Source organism: Stegodyphus dumicola, chromosome 11 (assembly GCF_044657685.1).
Source record: "Stegodyphus dumicola isolate Sdum_Otavi_A_Nest chromosome 11, ASM4465768v1".
Taxonomy (NCBI): domain Eukaryota; kingdom Metazoa; phylum Arthropoda; class Arachnida; order Araneae; family Eresidae; genus Stegodyphus; species Stegodyphus dumicola.
This window is the reverse complement of record NC_140778.1, coordinates 115,122,597-115,134,730: the sequence shown is the minus strand read 5'-3', so window position 1 is coordinate 115,134,730 and position 12,134 is coordinate 115,122,597. Positions and strand designations below refer to the sequence as shown.

The window sequence follows — 12,134 nt, the reverse complement described above, 5'->3', positions numbered from 1 at the left end:
TTTCTAAGTCCAGAAAAACATCTGTTGGCCATAGATATCCTGTTTTAAGTTTCAGTTTTACTGCCATCTGAGATGGAAATTACTATACCCAGATATTTAAAGTGCTTAACAGATTCAAAAGTATAGTTGTTGACCTTCAAAGAGGATAGGTCCATGATTTTATTTGCTACCATCATACATTTTGCTTTATCCGCATTAATGGTTGGGCCCATCTTCCCTGCTGCATATTCAAGCGAGACAAATGCCTCTACAACAGTCCGTCTAGTACGTCCAATGATATCAATGTCATCGGCAAAAACTAGCAGCTAAATTGTTCCTTGTAGAATAATTTATACTTATTTAATAATACTTATTGACTATTTAATTTCATTTAATCTCATCAGCAAATCCCAAAATGTATTTCCAACTTCAAAGTTAGATCTATTCTGTATTTCTGAATTTTTCCATTCTCATTCCTTCTGCAGTTCATATTGTAATGAACTTCGCGAATTCCCTATTCGATTCCTCAGCGAATCGAAGGATAACCAGTTTGTGATAATTCACCTGAGAGGAAAGGAATCACCGAATTATTCTTTTTCGTTGGATTGTCTTTCTGTTTGGAATTTACTGACTGTAAAGTAACTGAAATACGACTCATTTTCATTCAATATCCACTATAAATCCATTTTAGTCTATAACAAATGCTCTAATTCACTTAAAAGCAGAATCATCTCCAAAATGCACTTACACAACTATAAAGCTTAACATTCACGTTTAAAATTTCCAGATTCTCGAGAAAATTCATGGAATAGATCCAGAGCCAATCTCGATTTTCTTTCGAAAAGGTTCGTGTACTCTTTTGAGAACGAATCATAGCAAGGGACTAACCACGTACGTGAAGATGCATCGGTTTGATTGTGGAAGAAATAAAAAAAAAGAATGGATGTTTACCCGAGGGGAGAGTTTCACCATGTTTATAAAAATAAAACGCGCCAGATCATGTTTTGCGTTTTAACTGTTATGCCATTAAAGAGAATCGTTTTCGATATAATCTACAAAAGCTTTATTGAAAAATTTAGGTGATTTTATGGGTATTTTATCGTGAGTGGTAGTATCCGAATGTGATTTGGTAAGTCTTCAGTTATGTTATGTAGAGAAACGGAATAAAGTAAATTGAAATGAAAAAGTTTCATGCTACGTTTCTAGAGCAAATATTAAAAATAACAATTTTCTGGTGAACTCATATGTTAAACAGAACGGGAATGACACATATAGTTATCTCTATCGTTTATTCTGTTTCAGAAGCAGAACATTAAAATGTACGTGCTACCTAAGTGTTAGTTATCACATTAAGTATCCTGTATTAGTTATCTGTAAGGAAAGCATTTCCTCATCTGGCGAAGTCTTTACAGGGTTCTGTTAAGCAAAGCTGGTGTCTTAACATTAATAGCCTTTCATGAATTCTCTAATCCTACTTACTTTACCATTCTCTAATCCTACTTACTCTCTAATCCTACTTTCATGAATTCTCTAATCCTACTTACTTTCTCTAATAGTACTTTGTGTGGTTTATGAGAATATATGATACGGATATCCTCTAAAAGTGTTGAGCTATAGGCTGGGATCTTGTAGGCCTATGCTGCAAAGGGCTCTGCTTATATAAAACTGATAAGGTATTTCTCCCGCCATTTTAGCATGCCTTCGTGGTGTAGTGATGAGCACGCTCGACTCAAATTCGAGAGGTCCTTTGTTCGAGTCCCGGCGAGGATATTGCTCATTTTTCATCTCTTCTGCTTCGAAATAACCTAATGACTGAAGAAACTCTTAATAAAATGTTAGTCCCGGCGAGAACATTACTCATTTTTTATCTCTCCTGCTTCGAAATAACCTAATGACAAACTCTTAATAGAATGTTAGTCCCGGCGAGGACATTACTCATTTGTGATCTCTCCTGCTTCGAAATAACCTAATGACTCTGCAAACTCTTAATAGAATGTTTGTCTCGGCGAGGACATTGCTCATTTATCATCTCTCCTGCTTCGAAATAACCTAATGACTCTACAAACTCTTAATAGAATATTAGTCCTTCGGAGTTTAATATCTTAAAGTACCTGAGCAATTTTTCAGAAGTGTAGATTAACCGGTTATATAAAGAGAAGCATGTTATGGTTTCATTTAAGATCACCTAATATGGCATTTTAGCAAGTCCATTGTTGCAAAAAGAAGTGTTATTTAGGTCAGGTATCGAACCAATTATTCAGAGAGAGTATGTACCCAGAATTATTAATATTTACTATAAGTATAAATTTACTATAAGTAAATATTAGTAACTGCCATTTAATGAAATTTGTTTACTCAATTCGGCTTCTGGAAAGACACGTACTGGTTGAATCATTCCCATACCCTAGTATCCTCGTAGGCATATTAGAAATCGCCCAGCCCTTCTAAGTTTCCGCCCAAGTTTGGAATTACGAAGAAGATCATCCAAGGGGGGCAGTCAGAATGTCCCCCGCCTTTCTCCCCCTATCCACAGTCTCAAGAGAGATCTTGGCTTACTGTGCTTTTTGAGTGCCCCATTGCTGCATGAACAATATGCGTTTCAAAATCATCCATGCCTTCTGCGGTTTCGAACCCGAGCATTTCAGTATAGTTCTCAGGGTCACTAATTACTAACTCGTCTGGATGGACTGATCCACGACTATGTCATGGTTCACCTGTACACTCAACTTAAAGGATAATTAATTATCCACAATCATTCAAACCGGACCAATGATGTTCCAATAAATGATGGTCCAGAAATGGTCAAGCATCATTTATTGAAAGGAAATATGATACCTGCGCATAATTAGGTGTTAAGAAGTTAAATACGAGAGCGGACTCTATCACTGAAGAGAGTTTTAATGCTGCATTGATTTTTCCAGTCTACTGCTATATTTTAATCCATGTTTCCGCACAGCAGCCCAGTGTGCGTTAATGAGTTATCTATTTAACATGCTCATATTCAGAGACATAGCGATCAGCGCCATTAACACACAACCACAAGCACTCGATTCTGAAATTATTACGGTCCAGAGTGATTAAGAGGTTTCGAAAATGTCTATAGTCAGTAAGAACTGTGTCAACTTGAAGAAAGTACTAAAACGTGTAAAAAAAGCTTCAAGTTAAACCCATTTATTATTTTGGTAAGATTTCATAATTAATCGCTAATATTTTTCTGATTTTACCACATCAATGCTGAAATTTTTATTATACATTTATTTTGATGGATTTAAAAATAAAATCATGCCCTTATTTATTTTTATTAGTTTAATATGATGCGGATATGGTTGAATAACATTTCACTCTTACATCATTAGGCCGAAAGGGCAATTTGCCTAGAAGGGCTATTAATTTCCTTTTGGCATTTTGCGTTGGTTCACTATAAGAGTCTGAATCACTTTTCAGACTGTTACCACCAAATATTAGATCCCTGTATTATATTTAAAGAAATTAAATAACGAAGAATATGCGTTAATGTATATGTATGTTTCTTTCATTTTGAATAACGTAGTCTCCACTCAAATATGGGCATCTGAATGCCCAAATTTGGAATTAGGAATTCGGAATTTATTTCATATTTTGTAAAACTTTAACTTATTGTTGATTAAGAAACTCAACGATTTCAAAGTGATCAATGGCAATAACGTATGAAAAAAAAAACATTTTTATCTCCATCGCGCTAGACTGTGTGTCGGAAATTCTAAAGATATGCTCTTTTTTATTTTATTGTGCATTTTTAATTTGGTAAAAATTTAACTTCTTGTTGTTTAACAAACTTGTTGTTGTTTAAAAAAGCCACTTCGGGCGTTATATGAAATCTGAAAGCTTTCAGATTTTTTTTATGTGTCTATAAAATTATTCTACGTGTACATTTTTCGGGTTATATATATTTCTTGGGTTATAAATGAAGATCAGAGATTAATAAAGGCATTGTAAATATTGCTTTTGAACTTCGCGTATGTTGCATATATTTTTCATAATCTAAATAAGTACATTACATAATATTTATGGAAATATTTCGGATAGTAATTATATTAAAATTTACACAAGTCAGAAGTTTCTGATAATGAGGGAATTCAAAACTATGAATATCGCTGTTGTTATTTGTATATATAGAATTATACAGTTAAATCATTTTAACAATCATAATTTTCACTTAAAAGCTTGCAATTCTGGAAGCATTATTTAGAGCAAGCAAATGATATATTCATAAAAATGCGAGCACAACAAAACCGAATGAAAAAGGAAAAAAGAAGGATATTTGTTTTAAACGCAAAAGAGACTCTTTAAAAATGGATCATAAAATATTTATTTTAAGAATAAGTTTCGTTAAATTAAAAGTCAATGTAATATTTTTTGTTATATTTTACCAATTGTCATAACAAGAACATGTGCTCTTATTCGTCGAATTGAGCAGTAAATAACCTTTTACTAAAATGAAATTTTTATTTTCTATTTTACATATTTCATTGACAACACCTTTCATTCATATAAACATAAAGAATCTCAAATCTACAGTGCTATTCATTAAAATCTCAGCTTAAATTAAAAAAGAATTTGAGAGTTCTGAAACTTACATGTGTACGCAGAGTATGACAGGACAAGGGAAAGATTAGTAAAATAGCACATATGCCCATTATTGGCACCATTAATCCTATTTAGATTTCCGAATTTTCAAACAGAAATCGGTTGTGCTTGTTGTTTGTGTCAAAGTAAACTAATCCGCACAAGTTAGATTTCGGTTGCAAATAATCACAGCGTACGGTGATTGCAATTTCTTTCACCACGAAATCACTGTTCGCATTGGTGAAAATACCTCCACTCTCGTAAGAATGTGAAATCGAGGTGTTTGGGATAAAAATATGACTGAACTGTTAAAATATGAAACCTTTAAAGTTTTGTTTTTCATTATGTTATACGGTATTTCTCCCGCCTTCTTAGTGTGCCTTCGTGGCGCAGTGGTCAGCACGCTCGACGCGTATTCGAGAGGTCCGTGGTTCGATTCCCGGCGAGGGCATTGTTAATTTTTCATCTCTCCTGCTTCGAAATAACATAATGTCTCTACAATGTGTTTTACCTTTGATTATATGATATTCCCACTTTTTACATTTAAATTGAATTATGGAATTTGTAAAAAAATAGTTGATTCTACATACGTTGTAGAATTATTGATCTCAAGTTATTAACATTATGATGTAAATATTGATTCTTACTCCGTCGTGAAAATAAATTCTCACTAGTGAGAATCTGAATTACACTAGTGAGAATCTTACATACTTGTAAGATTCTCACTAGTGTAATTCTCAGTTGCTGTAGAAAGTGACGAATCTTAAGAACTAGTTAGCGAATAATCGCTTAAGTTCGTGTAACAAGAAACACAAAGATGGAAGGGTAACTAGCCCTTTATTATTCCAATAAGATTTACAGAACTCCGTCATGGAGTGTACAATCAAAGCCGAAACTTGGGCTTGAACTTAAGAGACTAAAAATTAAACTAAAACTAAGATTAACTAAAGAAATATAGCCGAAGCTTTCAAGATTCTGATCGAGTTGGCCCCTTAACTCTCTTTGCCTACGAAGCTTATCAAGGGCCTGAGTACTGCCAAGCGTAATAACAGCGTTGAGAGAGAGAGAGAGAGAGAAGGAGAGAGAGGGAGAAAGAGAGGGAGAGAGAGAGGGGGGAGAGAGAGAGGGGGGGAGAGAGAGAGGGGAGAGAGAGAGTAACCCAAAGGTCAAACGCGCGTAAATCAGAAAGGCCGATCTTCTCTAACTCTGCATGTAGACTTCTCCTCCTCATTAAGTATTCAGAATGATTCTAAAACTACGTTCTGGCCGGAAGTAGTAAGTTGAAGTTTAGAATTTGACAGGAAAGGAACTTTAACTTAAAATTTAACTGTTAATAAAATTAACATAATTCTTACATACTATATACTTCGTCATACTTGATGCAAAATCACAGATTTATATCCAATTCATTATGTGTTTCCCTTTTAACAGATTCCGACCTAAAATAGGTGCTTACAGCTAAAGGAAATAACCACTTAAAAGATGCTAGAAATTTCCAAGCTTATTGTCAATGGTTTTCAGCTTGTTTAGTGCTTTCTCTGTTAAAAGTATCAATATTTGTTCAGAATGAAAAGTAGAACAGGAGTGATAAAGATATATAAAGAAATGAAAATTTTATCGTTTCAGTGTTATGGTATCATTTGTAAGGCGCAATTTGTCGATGTATATTCAGATCACCACTAACTATACAGTTTTTCATGTGCATCAAATATTCAGTTTATTTTCTTTCTTCTTCGACTCTGTATTTCTCATTTTCAATGTGATGTTCTACTTTCGTAGTTCTGAAAAGACGCAAGATCGTAAAATGAACTTTTCAGGCATTGAAGCAAATGAAAAGCCGTAAAATCCAAAACTTTTCCTGAAGCCAATCATAAAATTGAGAGGTCGCAATACATCGTAAAACTTCTAAACTAGAACACTCGCCCCGAATTTAAAATGAAAAAAAAATATTTAAAACCTTTTTTTCGGGTTTCGCAAATTTTATGTACAAAGCTGTCAAAATGTCAAGAATATTTTCTGTTTCAGTTATTTTTTCATACATTTCGTAACACGCGTACCTCTTCATTTCCCGGCACAGCAATATTATTAAAAAATGAAAAAATTTAAGAAACCGAAGGTCCATCAATGGCCGAGGGGGTAATGGTGTGTTGAGTTACGGCAAAGCACACGAGGGCTATCTGCCTAAGGGCAGGGATGCCTTCGTGGAGGACGTTCTAAGGGAAACTGGCTCGTATACACATTACACATGGGGAAAATCACGAAAACGCCCATGCAGCCAGCCCGTTCGCGGAATTCGAGCCTCGGACCGAACTACCAGTGTTCAGCGACTTTACCGCTCGGCCGCTGGTGGGCCCGAGTAGGTAATGCTACTGAATACTGGTACCTGGACTAAGATTCAAATTTCCCCGAAGATTAATTTCATGGTTTTCCCCAAGTATAGAGTGAAAATGTCTTCCCGAAAGCATGCCCGTCGTTTAGGTAGATAGTGCGTGTTTGCCATATTTGCATTAATCCATTGCAATCTAAATCCTAAGAAATTGATTCCTATTAAATTATTTAAATATTTACTTTATTAACTAACAACAATCAACGCATTTTTTATTCATTTTTGGTTCTAATGAATGTACACCTTGTAAAAAAAATTAGAACAGTTATATATCTCCTCTCAACTCGGCCGATTAACGAAATTTAACTTACGTACTTAATGTCTGGAAAGCGCGACTTAGGACATGTATTAGATTTACATATAGCATTGTCCTAAAATAGGTGCTCAAAATAGGACTTTTTCTTGAAAAGAAATACCGAATGCTTTCCATATTTCGATTCTATGACTCAAATCATGCTCAAACATTAAAATTTGTAAAATTTGATAAAAGAAAAATTAAAAAATTTATCTTGGAGCGAGAAATTTAAAAATTTATCTTGGAGCACTTTTTTCAGTTTTCGTCAAGAATAATACAAGTGGCTAAATTTTTAATTTAATGCAACCTGCTTCTCTTTCAATATTTTCATCATGCACGAGCATAAAAAAAGCAGCTTCCTTTATTCTTTCAAATAAATTTAACAAGCTGCGTAAAGCACGTTTGGCGTTATTATTGCTTATAACAAATAAGCCAAATTTTCAAACACGCCAGTATATAAATTCCTGTAATTCATCTTTTGAAATTTTGAATAAAAAACTCTAATGTTTTGCAGGTATGCCTAGAAATACATCTACTTTAAGGTTATGGTAAACATTTAATAGATTATTACTCAAAAGACTTTATAAAAAAATTATAAATGTTACAAAAACACAGAAAAAACAGTAAATAAAAAATATCCGAGAATTTTATTTGGGTTGAACCTAAATTTCGAACAGTGAAAGGAATCAAGAAAGTGTGATAAAAAAAGAGATATTGATAAATGTATACCAAATTGAATTAACATTGAGGTGCTAAAGGTTTGATTGCTAAGTTTTTAAAAACGACTTGTGCAATTTTTAAAACACTTAGCACTTTGGTATAATTTGATTCGTAGAATTGAAACATGGAAAAACATGGGTGTTTTACGTCGGAAAATCTTGGTTTTTGGGTTAAAATACCTGTATTGAAACAATACTGTATACATATCTGATATATATCCTAAGTTCTGTTGCAGAGATATGAAAAACGCAAGTCAAATTTCTACAATCGGCCCAATAGAACGGGATATATAGAACTGCCTTTTTTTTTTCCCCCTCCATGTCTGTGTGTACAGCGTGTACGGAATTCGACTCACGTTTTGGGAAATCGGTGGCTAACATAGTTAAAATTCTAGCTTACATATAATTAGGAATTTTTTGTAAGTCTCACTTTAAATATTAAAATTAGAAATAAGTTATACAAATGAATATTCTTTATTATTATGTTTGAACTAACAATTCAAAGCAATATTTTATGAAGGCGTACACATTAACTTTACATTAGAGAAGTAATACTAAATTTCAGTGCATGTGTATGAAAGAAGTATTAAGTTAAATATTAAAAAGTAACTTTGAATAAATATTCTGTGTCCATTATGTCTCAGTAGTTTTAATCTCAGACTCAAATACGCAAAGCGAAATATTTTCCTAATAGAAAAAGCGTTTGTCAGTGACCAAATAGACAACACCTCTTTAAATGCTCATAATTCAACCTGGAAAGCTATATGAATAATGTTATTAACATTATTTTATATTAATAAAATATCCATACAAATAAAGTGGATTCATAAAAATTTCGGGATTTCTTCCATGTGCAACCTGAATACAATTCAATTGGATTGTATTATTTGATTAGGATACAACACATAAGGATTATCTGTAGGATTATCTGCTTAAGAGGATGAGTGCTTTCTTAGAGGCCTTCCTAACGAAAATTAGCTTCTATTTACCTTGCCTTCAGGGAAAATATGAAAATTCACAATAGCCAGTTGATCCCGGCTACTAACCTTAAATGCTCTTATGACTCTGCCTCGTGCCTGGATGAGAATGAGTTTCCCTGAGAAAGCTCGCACACCAAGCAAAGGTAAATATCCATAATTCTGTAAGTGACGCAGATTTAAATCCAAAAGAACTGTCCTCGAGGATATTTTCTCGGTTTCTTTCGGCCTGACAGCGACTGAGCAGTAAAGTCTGAACACTGGGAGTTCGCTCTGAGATTCGAATCCCTTCGAACAGGCTAGCGTATGGGTGTTTTCATAATTTTCCCCATCCCATGTGCAACGTGTATGTGTTTCCTTAGAAAGTTCTCCACGAGGACATGCCTTTCCTTAAGAAGATAGCCCTCGTGTGCTTTGCGTAATCAAGTTTCCGTAATATGGAGTGAATATGAACCAATGTTCCGAGAAGAGCGATGGAGGCATTCCTTCTTTGGAATTTAAACTTAATGAAATAAGCAACTGCCCCTTTAGATGATCTAAAACAAGGTTTCTCTCCCATAAACATAAAAGTTTCAAGTTCCTCTTTACGCCGCGATTAGCATGCATAACTGCATGCTGTGTTCCGGGAGTTATGAGACAGATGTTACAAAAAGCTTTGAAAGTGTTAAATCTGGGCGATGCAGAATAGCTAAAGAAACAGGTTGTCAACTTTTCCGCAAGCAATGAACAGAATGAATCAAATAGACTGGTTGATGTTTCACAAAATTGGATATTTTTATAATGTATTTTATGTTTTTAACTCATTATAGCTTAATAAAGGGAACTAAAGTTATTAATCAATGGTATCCATGCAACTAACATTATATGTTACATCATTATACGAGTACATGCCATTATAAAAATGCTATTACATGTGAATTTTTGAATATCATCAAATGGGTGTTTTTCTACGTCATACGGCCCACCAGCGGCCGAGCGGTAACGTCGCTGAACACTGGTAGTTCGGTCCGAGGTTCGAATCCCGCGAACGGGCTGGCTGCATGGGTGTTTTCGTGGTTTTCCCCATGTGTAACGTGTATACGAGCCAATTTCCCTTAGAAAGTCCTCCACGAAGGCATCCCTCCCCCTTAGGCAGATAGCCCTAGTGAGCTTTGCCATAATTAAATACACACACACTACGTCATACGTCTGTCGAATGGAATTAAATGGTCTTGGTTTGCTCATTACTAACTAAGATCGTACTACCAGCGGATGGACTGTAGGTAGCAAAAATTACTTCGTTTCTAATTGAGTTTAAAGCAAAGAATTTAATTTTGTATTTTACGTTACATTTATTAAAACTAAGTGGAACTATTACTTATTGCAATAGTCTTATGTTAAACACATTCAATAAAGATGCTTACAGCACATTTCTATTTAAAATGTAAAAAAATATTACAGTCTTACCTTCGAAGTTTATAGAAAATGTATTTATTCTGGACCTCCTGACATTGCTGGAAGTACTGATAGAATATGTATTTCGATATCTGTCATACATTGGTATTACGAATAAATTATACTGTCATTTTGAAAAGCCTGGCCTCTGTCTAAGAGTACTGACTCTGCAGAATCATCTTGATATAGAAAAGAGGGGTCAGAAGGTCAGAAAAAAGAGAAAAAAAGGGCTGCTGTGGCATGTTCTTTGACAGAACAATGCTTCTAATAGCAGAAATTCAGGTTCTTTTCTCAAACGCCATTTACTGAAAACACTCCAGTCAGGAAATTCTGGACACTTTTGTTTGGAAATCTGCCATTTCCTGCAGCCCAAAGATTTTTTTAGATCTCATATTAACGAATATATTATGACAGAGGAAAAAAAACCATATAATTTAAAATGATTTTTTATTTGTTTTATTCTTTTGTAATCAATATGAATGCATTTGCACTCGTGTGCTTAATTATTTACTGATGGTAGCTGTTCTGTGTAAAAATAAATTCTGGGCTTAGAAAGTTGACTAAAATACCTTTTGATAAAAATACACATGAAATAATGATCAAGGTACGGTTATAAGGTTAACTACGGCATACGGTTATAAGCTCAAGCCAACGCAAAACATTTAGCAATTATCAGATTTTCACTGTATGATATCTCCTATTCTTATGTAGCATAAACTAATTCTTATGTAGCATAAACTAACAGACTGCATAGGGAATTATGTCTAAGTACGACAAAGTCCAGAGGAACCTATAAAAGCCCCTTTATTAATTCAATTATGATTTACAGATGGCACTGACTAGTGCTCACAAAAGCCAGCACTTTTGGCTTAAAACAAAAGGTAACGAGTAACCTAAAATTAAATGGAATTGAGTTATCCTAACGGCTTTTCATAGGTTATTTAACACGCAGGCAGGATCTGACTCGGCGCTTAACGCCAGAGAAAGCTAATCGTTATTAAATATAAGATAGCAACGTGGCTTTCAGGTAGGTAAAACACGCTCTAAAATCACCCTCCAAAATCCTCTCTTAAATACTAACTTCTTTCTACCTCATTTGAATACACGCTAGCTAACTCATCTACATTCTGGCAAGAAAGCGTGCATTGAAAGCAGAAGTGATAGGAAAGGTTGCTTCAAAGTGAAATTAACTACTAAGTAAATTAAATAAAGCCCCACAACCGGATCATCAGAACTATTGCTAGTATATAATATTGTTAAAAATATTATTGCTAATGCAGTAAACCCCGGTTAACTCGAATCTGAAGAGGAAGAAAAAGGAGGCATACTTTCTCTAACTTGGTCATATTCCTGCAATCGTTTGCTCCTTCTTCTTCAACTTTATTCGCTTCATTACAAATAATGAATGATAAAACTGTCTCTTTTGAAACCGGTGTACCCAACCAGTGCCAGAATTGAAATCTTGAATGCCTAAATTTTTAGCTTGCTCATTTGCTTCAGACTGAATTTTAGGTCCACTTAAAGGTACATCGGAAACGCGCATATAGTTGAATCACTCACCACTCTGAAAAACGAAGACATCTTCATACTTAACATTGAGAAATTGCTTAAAAATGTTCCCGGAACATAGGAAAAGAGGCAGCGGCATTAAGAATTTTTTCACTCCTCTTACGTATTGCGGATAAGGTAGATTTAGCAATTCCATACTATTCGGCAATCGTTCTTTTCTTTATTACATC

At 34.4% G+C, this 12,134-nt stretch overlaps 1 protein-coding gene and 1 non-coding gene across 2 annotated transcripts in view; both read left to right on the top strand.

Annotated features, from left to right (window-relative positions):
- Positions 1-12,134, top strand: part of LOC118187283 (glutamate receptor ionotropic, kainate 2-like) — an 826,434-nt gene that overhangs the window by 65,142 nt on the left and 749,158 nt on the right. The gene's annotated exons all lie outside the window — the stretch shown is intronic.
- Positions 4,963-5,035, top strand: TRNAT-CGU (transfer RNA threonine (anticodon CGU)). The gene has a single exon. It is a non-coding gene; the product is annotated as a tRNA-Thr (tRNA).